This window comes from Pinus tabuliformis, chromosome J (genome assembly GCF_031772625.1).
Source record: "Pinus tabuliformis cultivar Carrire ecotype Pingquan chromosome J, CPIR1, whole genome shotgun sequence".
In the NCBI taxonomy this organism is placed as follows: domain Eukaryota; kingdom Viridiplantae; phylum Streptophyta; class Pinopsida; order Pinales; family Pinaceae; genus Pinus; species Pinus tabuliformis.
Window position 1 is genome coordinate 299,305,041 of NC_142295.1, and position 15,703 is coordinate 299,320,743.

Here is a 15,703-nt window from a genome sequence, read left to right on the forward strand (position 1 = left end):
CGGAATTACCGAGACGGTCCCGTCGAATTGCGGGCCAATCTCCTGAAGTTGTTTCTGTGGCCGAATTGTTGAGAAGATCTCATGAACTTCGGGGTTCACCTCCTCGAGACGACCCCAATAATTTAGAAGGTTTAAAGGTCCTTGTAACTCCTCCTAGTGGCAGTAGAGTAGGTTCACCTGAAGAAGGAGAATCTTCCTTGGTAGTCCATCCAGATTACCAAAGTTTAGAAACAGGTTACAATCCCGAAGCTGTTACAGTTTCTGAGCTTGCTGGTAGTTTTTCATCTGCCAGTGAAACAGGCGAAGAACCTGAAATTTCCGAACCTGTTACTCCAACTCCTAGTGTTCCTGATTCACCAAGAATAGAAAGAATTGTCACCGAAAATCTTCCTGTTGGGTTAATTGCTATAGAAGAACTTGTTCCAGAGGAAGAACTAGGTGTTTCTGATTCTGAAGATATAATTACCCTTGATCTAAGGGAGCGTGAATCCATCTTTTACAGTCCTCCTAGGAGTGAACCTTGGTACCTTGCATTAACCAATTTTTTAGACAACTCAGTAGGTTTTTCTACACCTCGTACTCCTTTTCGACCCGGAGGAATTCATAATCCTGTAAATATGTCTGGTCAGTCATCTGTGTTTACGCAAAGTCCTGAATCATTTTTACATGGTGGTCCTTCTGTTCCTACTGGGTATCAATCACTTTCCGGTACCTTTGCGGGAGCATCTCCTCAACCCATTGATCATGGGTTATTAGTTGGAAACAGTGGTAATGTACCATTGAGTATAGGTGATGTTTATATGATGTCGGGTTCAACTCCCATTAACCAACCTCAAGGTGGCCAATTACCGCCTGGGGGGCAACCTTCGTTAATGCCTGGGGGGCAACCTCAAGGTACTTCGTTCGTGTCTGGGGGGCAACCTCAAGGGTATCAACCCCAAGGGTATCAACCCCAGCCTCAATATGTACCCCAAAGTCAACCTCAGTATCAATATCAACCTCAAGGATGGCAACCTCAAGGATGGCAACCTCAAGGGTATCAACCCCAAGGATATCAACCTCAAGGATACCAACCTCAAGGTCAAGGTCAACCCCAGTATTCGTATTTACCTCAAGGTTATCAACCTACGGGTCAATACCCTGGTCAAAGTTATCAACCACCTCAAGGGCAATCATATGGGACTGCACCTTACAGTTATCAACCCTATCCTCAATACGGCTATGGATCTCAGTATCCTCAACCTGTTACGAGTCAGTACCCTGGATTGTTAACATGGGATCCGTCACAGGGTCAACAGATGTTGCAGCCAAGTATACAGTCGGCACCTCAAGCAAGACAACCTGTAGTTCCTGGTCCACCCCAGCAACCGCAACCTGTCCAGTCAAGTGTTCAGACCCCTGTAACTTCGGTAGTTACTCAGCCGCTAATTGCACCTGGTACTCCACCTCACACGGCTGCAGCAACTACCGCTTCATCTACCATGCTTACTTCTGGAGTATCGACAGCTCCGGTTTCTACAGTCCCTGTAACCACTCCTCAGACATCTGTTCCGTTGTCTGGACCTACAGTCCAAACCACAGTCCAGATGCCTGTAGGACCACCTGGTATAAGTACGGTTGTTACTACTCAACCTCAATTTGTTCAACCTCCGTACCAGGGACCGTATCAACCTGCGCAAGCTGCCCAACAACCGGCTTACCAGTATCAACCGTATCCTGGGTACACTTATCAACAACCTCAACAACCCCAGTACGGTCCGGTTAATCCTGGTTTTCCAGGAGGATATAATATCCCTAATGCGATTCCTGTTCCTAGTTATCCTGGATATCCTCCTCCTGGGGCTAGTATTGTGACTCAGAATTTTAGAGATCCTAACCGGCAGTTACCGTTTATTGCAACTTTAGATTTACCCGACTTGACGCGCCTAACGAACGATCCAATTCAATATCAACAGTTCTGGCCGCCAATGCCAAATAAGTTGCCCAGCGATATACCCAAGTTCGAAGGAAAGTCTGGAGAGGATCCATCCAATCACGTGATGACTTACCACCTCTGGTGTGCATCAAACTCCATCTCAGATGATTCCATCCGCTTACGTCTTTTCCAGCGTACACTCATTGGTCTCGCGGCCAAGTGGTACATTGAGTTACCACGGGCCTCTTTTTACAACTTTAGCCAGTTAGCTACCTCGTTCTTAACTCATTTTCAGTTACCAGTCAGATACGATAATGGTACAGAATTATTAACTTCGCTAAAACAATCGACATCCACGTACATTTCCGATCACATCCATGAGTGGAGACGTCGAAGGAGATTAGTGAAAGTTTTTATCCCGGACCAAATCTTAGCTGAATGGTTTGTCAAATCATTATTACCACGAATTACTGAAGATGTAGCTAAGGCCGGAGTAGTTACTGAGGAGCAAGTCATTGCTCAAGCACAGTACCTTGACTTAGTTTATACTCAGTCGGGTACGTTACACGAGAAAATTCCAGATCTTCCCAAGTCAAACCAAATCGCTGCTGCTCCTTCGGGATCTCATGCCGCTGATGGTATGATTGGTATCGTGACTACGAAGAGTAAGAAAAAGTCTTCCAAGGCTTCGACTACTCCAATTATCACTTTGCCTGATTCTCCGACAGGAGAGTCTTCTCCTGAACTCACCGCCGACATTCACGCCGTAAAGTCATCTACGGCCAAACCAAAAAACGGTGGAAAGAAGAAAGGAAAGAAGAAGGCCAAAGAAGACAAGGCTCCAAAGGAGAAAACAGAAAAATCGGAAACCAATGACGAAAAGCGCAAACCTCGTTATCCTTGTCTCATTTGTGAAGAAGATCATTTTACGAGAGATTGCCCTCATCGGGCCGAGGTAGTGAAAATAGTCAAAGGTTCTCCCACTCCTGCTGTGTTAAAGAATCCATTTCCAGAGCAGGAGAATAAGATGATAGGTTCTTCTTCGAATGCCAGTGAAGAACCCATTTTGATGATGTCTCATGTCAGGATTGCGACTCGATCGCAAGATTATGGTAATAAGGCTCCTGTTGATGGTAAAGAAGCAGAATCTTCTCACTCTAACCCATCAACCTCAACTCCTGGTTCCGATCCACTACAGATCGAAAAACCTAACCCAGACTTAGTGATTAAGCCGCCCGCCAAGGGTGTACTTCGAAGATCTGCTTTCAACCCACATGCGAGAGCAGCCCAGAATTACAACATTGTTGAAGACTTAGCTGTTTCACCTTCAGCAATGTCGGCACTCGAAGTGCTGCAATCATGTCCAGCGCAACGAAAATTGCTTTTGTCGGCTATTGGAGCTGTCGATGTTCAGGACCCGAACCTCATGATCTTTGATCTAGAAAATAGTACACCACGTCTCCCCCATCAAATGGCTTTCCAAATCCCAGTGATAGTCAAAAACAGGCCTATTCATCAGACTGTGATTGATGAGGGAGCTTCCACGTGTATTATGTCGATTCAATGTTGGAGATCACTTGGTTCTCCTTCGTTGAACCAATCCCCCACCATCCTTAAGGCCTTTGATGGCCGTGGGTTCCGTCCGTTTGGTATTCTCCAAGAATTGCCTATAGGGGTCGAAGGTAAAACCGTTAGTCTCGATGTGGAAGTGGTTGATGCCCCTCTAGACTACAACCTTCTTTTGGGTCGAAGTTGGTCATATGCTATGACAGCGGTCGTTTCATCGGTCTTCAGAGTCATTAAGTTTCCACATAACGGTAAGATCGTGACTATTGATCAGCTGACATACTTTTCATCCGACCCATCCTCTTCAGAAACTATCCAACATGTTGGTAAAACGACAATCCCTTATAAGGACATTGGTGTAGGTTTAGTTAAGGATTCCGGTTTACTGGGAACTTTTCCTCTCCCTCCACTCAATGTATATCCTTCATTTGCAACGATTCATATGATCACGTTAGAAAACATTATTTATGCTGATCCTTGGTATGTTCCCTCTGACTCTGAGCTAGATTCACTCGGTGATGTTATGCCGTTAAGTCCGTATGAAATTGCTTATGAAGCTCTTATGTCTTTCACCGATTTTCATTCAACCGAACCCGACCAAATGAATGTGGTCAGTGAAGAGTCTTTTTTCACCTCACCTTTAGAACGGATAACGTTTCCCGAAGACGTGTCATCTGACGAACGACTTCGCAAAATCCTAAGTGTAGATGATCTACCATGGGAAGATCTCCATCACAGATCTTCGTTTTTACCTAAGGGCGATGCATTTGAAAATGATTTTTCATCTATCTTTACCACTGAATATGTCAAAGACGCTCAGGATCCAACGAAACATTCTGATTCAGAGCTGAACTTAGGGAATATTTCTCGTACTGTCCCCATTGATATATCAGTGAAGCCCGGAATTGAGGAGAACATTCATATAGGTGCCGCATGTACTGAAGAAGAAATCGAAACTTACAAGGCCCTATTCCAAGAATTCCGCGACGTGTTTGCCTGGTCCTACGAGGAAATGCCAGGAATCGATCCTGCCATTGTTGTTCATGAAATCAAAACCTACCCGGATGCTAAACCCATTCGGCAACGGTTGTGTCAGATTCACCCTCGAAAAGCAGCTGCGATTAAAGCAGAAGTTGAAAAGCTGTTGAAAGCAGGTTTCATTTATCCGATCCCGTTAACGGATTGGGTATCGAATATTGTTCCCGTCAATAAAAAACAAGGAACAATAAGAATCTGTATCGACTATAGGGATATCAATCGAGCTTGTCCAAAAGACAACTATCCTACGCCTTATATCGATCAAATAATTGATGATTGTGCCGGAAGTGAGATGTTTTCCTTTATGGATGGTTTCTCAGGCTATAATCAAATCAATATTCTACCTGCTGACCAACCAAAAATGGCATTCATTTGTCCATGGGGAACATTTGCTTATTGCAAATTACCTTTTGGGCTTAAGAACGCCAGCGCTACTTTTCAACAGGCCATGTCTTATGCATTTCATGACATCAAGCACATTGTGCAACCCTATCTCGATGATTTGCCTGCTCATTCTTTACACCGAGCTGATCACCTTGTCCATTTACGAGCAATCTTTATGAGGTGTAGGCATTATCGAATTCGGTTGAATCCCCACAAGTGTGTTTTCTGTATAGAAACAGGTCGATTGCTGGGATTTGTTGTTTCCAAAGCCGGCATTCGCGTCGATCCCTCGAAAGTCGAGGCTATCATCCAATTGCCTCCTCCTTCGAGTTTGCGCCAACTCCAAAGTTTGCAAGGGAAAGCGAATTTTTTACGCCGATTCATCCCTAACTACGCCGAGGTCACTAAAGGTTTTACACGGTTGTTGAAACAGAACGTACAATTCTTTTGGGACGAGATTGCCCAACAATCTTTTGATGCATTAAAACACGCGTTGACCCATGCACCGTTATTGCATCCTCCCAACTACAACCAGGACTACTTCTTATACCTCGCAGCTTCGCATTCCACCATTGGAATGGTGTTAGTTCAAGAAGATGAATTCAAGGCAGAGCATGTGATATATTACCTTAGCAGAACCTTAAATCCAACTGAGTTAAAATATTCACATGTGGAGAAATTGGCCCTGGCAGCCGTTCAAGCTGTACAGCGTTTTCGTCACTACATTCTTCTCCGCAAAACTACTGTTATTTCGGATTGCAACCCTATGATTTATATCTTGACAAAACAACTGCTAGGGGGCAAGTACTCTAAATGGATCGTCATCCTGCAAGAGTTCGACTTGGAGTTTGAGAAGTCCAAGTCTAAGAAATCTTTAGTCTTCGCGGAATTGATGTGTGATTTCCCGAGTGCTGACACAGAGACTGTGGCAGAGGAGTCCATTGCGGACGAATCTTTGTTTCTTATTAGCACTGTAGATCCGTGGTATGGGGATATAATCATCTATCTCCAAACCCAAACCTTTCGGCCTGAAGCTTCCAAGGAAGACCGTCGAAAAATTCGGTTTCAATCCCAGCAATACAGGATTATTGGAGATACACTTTATCGCCTGGGGGCAAACTTGGTTTTTCGACGTTGTTTAACTCATGACGAGGCTGAGAGAGTTTTGAATGATTGTCACTCTGGAGCATGTGGCGGTCATATGTCTGGGTATGCCACAGCTCAGAAGGTGTTGCGCGCTGGCTATTTCTGGCCGTCTATGTTTAAAGATTGTATCCTTGCCGTCAGAAAATGCCACAACTGTCAAGTTTTTGATCGAAAGATGCGCGCTCCACCTGCTCCTCTCCACCCTATAATTGCCGCTGGTCCATTCGCCAAATGGGGTATTGACTTTATTACTTGTAACCCTCACTCGGCCGGGGGGCATGCGTATATCATCCTCGCGGTTGATTATTTTACTAAGTGGGCCGAGGCGATGCCTACATTCGACGCAAGCGGCAAGACAGCTGCATTTTTCATATTCAATCATATCATAACTAGGTTTGGTGTCCCACAAGCAATCATTACTGACCATGGGAGCCATTTTCGAAATGTCATGATGACTGAACTTACAAACCAGCTTGGTTTGCGCCACGATAGCTCTACACCTTATTATCCGCAAGCCAACGGTTTGGTTGAGTCAATCAACAAAGTTCTCGTCATCATGATTCGACGGATCATTGGTATCCATCGAACGAATTGGCATAACATGTTATTTTTGGCGCTATGGGCATATCGAACTTCAGTGAAAAATTCAACAGGTTTCACCCCTTTCCAGCTAGTTTATGGCTTAGAAGCTGTGTTACCTATTGAATGCGAAATCCCATCACTTCAAATGGCTGTCGAATTACTTCCAGCTACTTCCGAAGAGGAGAAACGGTTGTTATACTTGGCTAAATTAGATGAGACTCGACGTGACGCTACTTTAGCTATCGAGACTCACGCAAAACGAATGAAAGCCCAGTACGATAAAAATGTAACTCCTCGAAGTTTTTCGGAAGGAGACCTAGTACTATTATATGATCAAGCTAACGATAAGCTAGGTGCCGGAAAATTCGTTCCCATGTGGCATGGGCCCTACATTGTAAAGCGAAAGCTAGCAAAAGGGGCTTATGAGTTAGTTGATTTTGATGGGGACTCTTTGGGTAAACCCAGAAATGGACTTTACCTAAAGAGGTATTATGCTTAAAATGATGGATGGAGAAGTTTTTAGATAGGTTAGATTTTCTTTCTAGCTAGCAAGTGTGTTAGTTTAATCTGTGTGCTTAGCTTAGCGAGTGTGGTTTGTCGTCATTATTCTGGCTTATCTTGGTTTTACTCTTGATATTGTAGATGTCGACGCCTCTCCAAACATACATTGGATTTGCTGATGGTGCTTGTCGTAGTACACGAAATATTTCTTCCGCAGCTGTTGTGGGGAAAAGTATCCGATGCGGATGACACTAACCCTTTCTAAAGGTGACAAACTTTAGCAACAACTGAATGACAAAGTTTTCATGTTCATCTTTATGAAAGCACAGAGAGAATAGAAAGAGGATCAACCAACCTGGTGTCTTGCGCTTAGTCGATCCTTGTCCTTCTCACTTTGTATCCCGTTCCCAGCTCTTTACTCTCCAAGCAGATCCAGCTACACACAGAATCTGCACAACAAAAGGGAGCAAACTACGAGATACAAGCAATCATAATTGAAGCATGGATTAGGTTGCATCAAATATACATGTAAACACAAAAGCATCTATGTAAAACAAGTATATAGAAGAACATGCAAACTTTATTGATAGAAAGTAACAGGGTTCCAGAGGAAGTTACAACCAATGATGTTGGCCCCAATCCAGCAGCACCTCCTCGGCAGCAAGAACTCTCTTCTTCACCTCTAGTAAAACAATCACCCAATAATCCTGGCAGTATACCAACAGCACCTCCTTGCTTATACAAAATTCCAGCCTCCCTAGACCTCATAGAAGAGCTCTATATATAGGAGGGAAGAGGAAAGGATGAGTCAGCTGGAGGCTGGCATATAGCTAACTAGTGTCCTCTCCATCTTCAGTTAATCTTCAGTTCCTGTGTCCACTTGGAGATCCTTGCTTACACATGGTGATCAAGTACCTCTTACTCATCACAGGGCGAATCTCATGACCCAAGTGTCAGTTTGGAAGCTTCCTGGGCAACTGACACCTTGCAGGATGACTGTGCCACTTGGCCAATCTCGCCCAGCGCAGGTAGCCTTCATTGTTTTTGACTTCCAGCGCAGGTACAGAGTGGGACAGTTGCAATACAGCGCAGAAGCTCAGTTAAGCAGCTGACATGATCCAAAATAAGCCTGTTCTGAAGTGTTTTCAGGTGGAGAACTGATTGGAAGTGCTGTTGATTGATGACCTTGTTCTTTTAGGGGTAAGAACAACATGTTTAGGGACTGAGGATCCCTGTAATTATCGACATTCCCTGCTCCTTGACGCGAGGCACAAAAATGTTTATAACAGCAGCTTGGGTTATCTATTCACCCTCTGACGAGTTAGTTTCTATGCATGGGGTAAGCCTCGGTCAAACAACGAATAACATTGCAGAATACAGTGCAGTGGTTGAATTATTATCCGAATCTATTTCATTTGGAATTCGACGTTTGATTGTGAGGTTAGATTCTGAACTTGTTGTATTACAGCTTAATAGAGTTTATGCCATTAGAAATTCCGTGTTGTTAAGGTTGTTTTTGAGAGTGCGTCTCTTGGAACGTGAATTTGATTACATTGAATATCAACATATTCCAAGGTCCCTGAATACATTAGCAGACGCAATTGCTTCTCGAGTGTTGGACAGACATTTATAATAATCATGCAAGTAAATTTAAAGACATTTCATCATACATGTTAAACAAGATAAGCCGGTAATAGTGATATATATAGATAGAAGTGTGTCCAAAAAATATATACATCGTCTTCGATCATAGGTTGAAAACACCTTATGATCGGCAAAATGATAGTACAAAAAGTCAAAAATGTCACATGTGACTACAAAAGTGACTAGTCAATCACTGGTGGTGCTCTCTGTACGACACCACTGCGCGGGCTACCTTACGCAGAAATCTCCTAAATGGTCCAGGGACTGCAACTACAAAACGTTGAAGCCTGATAGGAATGTCGTCCATAGTAGTCTCAGGTATGTCTACCGTGAGACGATCTAGGTCATGCTCCAACTCAGCTAATACGTCTGCAGCTGCGTCCTGTGGGGCCGGTGCCGGTGCAGCTGGATGTCGTCTATCATAAGGCCGGAGATTGGCTGGACGCTGTGGGCCAACATCTGCATTTTGAAAATTTTACTATTAGTTTGAGACGATATATATGAAAAATAAAAAATACATAACTAGAAAACTTGTGAAAATAAAAGTACCTCTGTCGTCCCATTGTTCTCCCTGTGGAAGAACCATGTCCGGATCACCTCTGAAATCCATTCCGGCATATGGAAAGTCTTGTATCACAAAAAGCTGGCCCTCTAACCAGCCAAAGTAACTGTCTGAGAATCGAACCACTGCCGCGCCCTCGTCAGGATGCCGGGCCATCACCGCAACCCATCGAATAAGCTTTGGCTCCCGAGGACCCAAGTCATCAATAGTGAGTTGCTGAGGGATCAGCATTGGAACTCTCTCCAAGGCAAAGCTCACGACTATAGGCCCATATCCAAAAGTCTTTAGTCGTCTGTTCTTTGCCTTGGTCAGTTGGCTCTTCATATGAGCCGACACAGCTTCACACCAGTTGAAGATGGTGCCTTGGTAACAGTAAACTGCCATCCGCATTTGGGATCCGGAAGCAATGTGTAAAGCGGCCGCGCCGCAAATTCTGGTAACCGTGAACGTAATGACTCTGAGTTCCGGCAGAGCGATGTGTTTTATCTCTACGCCTTTTTTATGGCGAGTCCCGGGTCTGCACCACTCCTCGCGGAGATCATCAAGGGATTGGCCACCCGGCCTGGTCCCCGCAAGATTGAGTTGCTCACCTCTGTTTGGCAAGCCAGTAAGAAAGTATACATCCGAGGGCTCTATCTCGAGCTGGTGCCCTCCTATGTAAAAACATTGATCTTGAACGTTCCATCGCTCAACCAGCCATTCCAAGAATCTTACCTGGCCCCTCATGCCCGGTATGGTCCAATATTTATACAACCCGCATGTTCTTAAGGCATCCAAAGAGGGCTGGTGGTTTATTGCAGCTTCATCTTCCTCTACGTGCTCTCTCTCTCTCCAGTCTAACATGATTAATGCCCTGCATATCAAAAAAGACAATTAGAAATTGATTTGAAGAAATTTGGTGGTTTTTTGAGAGAGTTGGGGTTTTCAAATGCGCATTACTCGGAGGACACACCCCGGCTTTGTAGCACAGGGCGTTCGGACGCAGCTTGCCTGAAGGCGGGCTGCGTCCCCCGACCATTTTCCCGTGTGAGAAAAAGTCGGGGACGCAGGTCACCCGAAGGGAACCTGCGTCTGCCGAGAGGCGCATTTTAAACCCAAAACCCCCCCAAAAAATGAAACAGAGACCTAAAACTCAATTCTAAACGGATAGAAATGCAGAGTAGGATGTGTAAAATACCTGGGTGAAGCGGCGTTCGATTCCGACGGTCAGATTTTCCGCAGCGACCACGGGAAGTTTCTTGTCAAAAGCTCCTTTTTCAACCTCCAAAGTCAAACGGTAAAAATGACATGGTAAAAGGTCTTTTTATAGGTTTTTTGGGTGAATGAGTTCATTTTTTACCATGAAAAGATGTTTTTCGACGTATTTTTGCCTATTTTTAAACAGGTATGAGTAATGTGTCGCTTTTGTGCAGGACAAAGGGATTTCGAGGGAAATTGTAATTTTCACAAATAAAAATATCAGAGTCATCTTTTAAGCCCTTTTCTAACTCCTAAAACATGAAAAGATCGCCGAGTGTTTCTTTTACACTCGTTAAAACGGAATTAAAAGACGGTCCCCTTTTAGCTCTTTTCTGACCGTAAAATCAGGAAAAGATTGTCGGGTTTTTGTCGTTTCAAACTCGATAAGGAACTAAAACGACGTGTCTTTGATCGCTTTTTACTTTTCAGGTCAACGACACTATTATGAAAGTACTCCTTGGTCGCAAGATCAAGCGGTTCCCCCAGGTATTATTTTATACTTTTTCGGGCTTGAGGGACACAAATTTACGAAAAAGTTCAACGTGGAGTTTCCTTAAGTTTTTCAGACTCTCTAAAAATGAAAAACGCCGAGTTTCTCCTATACTGGGCTCGTTAAACTTTTACAGTAAAGGACCTGTTCAATTACAAACAGGAACGAACCACTCCTTCCTAGGGTTCGAATTTAAACTAGGTTGGACTCGTCCGAAGGATGAGCTTATAACCAAGCATATGTTATCCTCCTCAAGCTTGATAAAAATAAAGAGGTACTTGCCAGAAATGGTGGGGGAAAAAAGAGAAGAATGAACCTATTTGTCACCTTTTGTCTCAAACGAAACTTTATTACCACTCTTGAACACGACACTTTTTCATTTCACTTGGGTTGGGAAATCTTTTACCTCACAGTTGACCAAATCACTTTGAAAATCTTTAACCGGGTTCAGGGATCAACTTTGAGTTATTCGTCACCAAACCATCTGTTGTGTCGTTATGTGTTCAAGAGGTCTGCAAGAAAAACTTTCATCTGCAAAATACTTATCATCCATTTGACCATCCCTGAGTCAGTCCTTACAGCAACATTTCTTCAACTTGAACAATGATTTCGTGTTGCAGGCTCGCCTGCAACGAGTCGCTTTCTATCGACATCGACACATTATCTAGAAAGATGACTTAGGAATCGACAGTACCTTGAAGTCTGCATGCATCAATGGCAGGTTTCTCGCCTTTGACGACAGTTTACATCATTGACTTTCGATCAAAGGATTCCGTGAAGTGTTCGACATCAGAACATCTATTCACATTTCACGGATTGTGCTTGGTACTTTGAGAACCATTGACATTACTGGTGGTCTCTCTCACGCTTGTTAACAGTTCACATCATCGACTGGTAATCAAGTGGTTTCTAACATGTTCGACATCAAATCATTTAATCACATGTTTAGAATCGTACCAATTCGGGAAGTAGAAGTGAAGACCCTGGATCTAGTTTCTACTATCCAGGCTGCGAGGAGTTTTGTATTCATTATCTATGTAGACTAATCATAAACAGATGGCTGCGTCCATACTGTGTCTACAAAAGTCTATAAAAATGATGTACTGCAAGATCATTCCTGTATCAGAATAGTTAGTCCATTAGTTAAAGTTTTGAATCTGAGTATGGGAATGCCTACCTCAGTGATGATATAATCTTATACATGTATTTTGTGTTGAAAATTGCAGGTTCCAACCAGGTCATCCACAAGTCAATCCTTGAAATGATAAAGCGCTTCACCCTTCCTAGAATTACAAAACACCAATCTATTCCAGGCTTCGCACTTTAGGGGGCAATCTGTTACACTAAAAAATGTCACCTTGACTACTTACAGTTAGTATGGCTCAAATCAACAGTCATGCTACCCTCTTAGGCAAGTCTTTATGCCTCTGTTATCCATCTCAAACTCAAAGAAGAGAGAAAGTCTTGTAAAAACTATGTTTATCTCTGGGGTCGCAGGTTCTCTCTAGCCTTACCTGCGGGGACGCAGGTCATGTTCACAAAAACTGCGTCCATGGACGCTCTGTATGTTAAAGGACAGGTGCGTCCTTCTGTAAAAGGCAAAATGCGCAAGTTTTATCTTGAAAAAGTTACTTGTGGTTACTTCTAGAACATTCTAGAGGTCGGTTTGATGAAATGGATGCGCCTCCAGTTTGTTCATGTATCTCTATTAAGAGGGGACTTATCCCATCAATAAGGGAGCTATCCCACCCATAGAGGGGGATGATCCCATTGATAGTGGACCTGAATAACCTCTTTACAGCACTATAAATAAAGGCATTGAGCCAGAAGGAGGAGAGGTTGGAGCTATACATTTTCTTTGGGTAAATGCTGCAGGATTTAGGTCTTCCATTAGAACCTTTGTGAGGAGAGATTGTCTTTACATGATTCTACTTGGAAGTGGGTGAGCTTTGTCAAAGTAGGGGAAAACACTTGATGGACCCTGGGAGGAACTTGCACAACACCAAGGCCAGGTTGTAAGAGTTTCTTTGTTTCGTTATAAATACAAACTGGTTTATTTTTCTCAATAGCTTGTGTTAATGAGTTATTTCATGTGTTCCTTGGTCTGCATGTTGAATATATGTTTTATTATATGAAATGCAAGTGCTTGGTAATTGTTTGATTGTTTGTGGTTGCAGGAATTGACTTGAAAGAGGAGCTCATCTGGATCGTCAAGAACGGACTTCAACAACAGCGTTTTGGAATAAGGTAAGCCTGAACACTTGTAGTTTTCATGTTGTAAAAGGTGTATTTAGAGAAAGATCACTCCATTTTGTCTTGTTTGTCATTAGAACGTCTTAGACTTCTAGGAAGGTCAGTCGTGTCCGCACCCTTGACAAATTCCGTGTGACAGGGCTTTGGCATGAACTCATGCACTCAAGAGAAAGAGGTCATCAAGGCAGGGTACATGGTGCAAGTCTGAAGGATGAAGGGGAAATATTTGTGATTCCCAAGTGTGTTATGCACTCCAGGGAGAGAGGGAGGGAGAAGGGTGCATTCCTGAAGGCTAAAGGAGGGGGATTTATGCATTCAAGGTTTGCTCATGTGCTCAAGAGACCCAAGAGGGTGCATGGCACAAGTCTGAAGGATGAAGGATGAATATTTGTGCCTTCGAAGTGTTCTCATGCACTCAAAGGGTTTGAAGGGCGCATGGAACATTGTGGAATGGTGAAGGGTTAAGCTTGAGGCCTTTAGGGTGTGCTCATTCCTTTAAGTAGGGCACACTTCTTTGAGTCGAAAGAGCGTGCTCAAAGGAAGACTTTATTTCGTGAAGGGTGAAGTTTAGGACAAGGAAGGGGAAATAGCTTAAGTAGTTTTCTTTGCACTCTTGGAGGGTGCATGGTGTACTTCCAAACAACAAATGATTCTTGATCAAGGCTTCAGAGTGCACTCATTTGATCTTTTCTTAATGGGTTTCATTTAGAACCAAAATTTGTCTATGTTTGGGATATAGAGTGGCAGGTGAACATGATGAGTTTAGGCATCAAACTATGTGCGACACATACCAACTCATCAAGAAAACTTAGACAAACTTGAACACTGATAAGTATACATCAAAAAGCCACTTTGCATTCATTCCCCAAGTACAATGGTTGGAGTGTGTGTGATTATGACCAAATGTGTCGTTTTGCAACATGAAAGGTGTTATGACCATGAAATGCACTAAAATATTTTTTACTCAATGAGACGACACTTGAGAACATTTCAAAACACTTGAAATGTATAGAATGGCATACGATGACACTTGACGATCAAGGCGACACTAGATATGGCAGTAATAGTACGCTCCAAAATTCAAATGTAGTGAAATTTTTGGAGGGTTTTGTGGTAGCGACAACATGGGGGTAACTTGAAGAATCTCATATTAGATGAATTCCATAAAATACCATATTCTACTAATCCTAGTTCTTACAAAATGATAAAACCCATGAAGAAGTCATAATACTAGCCATAAATGAAAAAGGTTGTGGCTAAGTATATTCCAAGATGCTTGGAATGCCAATAGGTAAAGATAGAATGCTAACATCAAACAAGGCTTATATAATCAATCCTCATTCTAGACTAGAAATGGAAGGTAATTTCCATGGAGTTTATCACAAATTCCCCAAAGAAAACTAGGTTGCACAATGCTATTATGGTTGTGATGGAAAATTTTAGCAAGAAAACTCACTTTGTGGCTATTAGTCTACCCATACAGCAAGTGAGACTACCCAAGTCTTCATAAAATATATATTGAGGTTACATGGAGTACCTAAGAAAATGATCTTGAATAGTGATGTAAAATTTACTTCTAAATTTTGGAAATAACTGTTTGCTAGTTTAGGGACAGAGTTGGATTTCAACACAACCTATCATCCACAAATATATGGGAAGGCCAAGACAAGAAAAATGTTGGAGGACATGCTCAAGATGTACATCATGCACTAGCCAAGGATGTGGGAATAGTTTCTTCCATTGATGGAATTTTATTACAACAATGGGTGCCAAGAATCTCTAAAGAAGAGTCCATTTGAGAACTTTATAGTAACAAGTGCAATATTCCTATTAGTTTGAGTGATTTAGTGAATAGGGTCCATATCAAGCCTGATATGATAAAAGAGATGGAAGAATAAATGAAAACCATCAAGAATAAGTTAAAGATAACTTAGTATAGGAAAAATAGGTATGCAGACCAACATAGAGTGCACAAGGAATTTAAAATGGGATATAATGTGTATGTCCATATTAGATCAAAGAAAATATCATTAAGGATTGGATCTTTGTGCCAAGTTGGCACATCAGTTTTATGGACTAGTTCAAATTCTAGAAAGAATGGGTCCTATGGCCTATAGATTAGAATTTCCACCTACACTAAAGGAAAATGATGTCTTCCATATTTCTTTGCTTAAAATTTATGTACATGATGTTAATTGTGTTGTGTATTGATGATCCGAACTTAAATAGGAATGATACAACTTACAGATATAATCATAAACATAGAGATGCATAGAAAAAAACACTTCATTTCATTTAGAGAAAAATATTGAACTATGCTTACAAATAGAATGGATATAAGATAGCTCGAGTAATGGTAACTTATCTTTGAGAAGAGATGTGG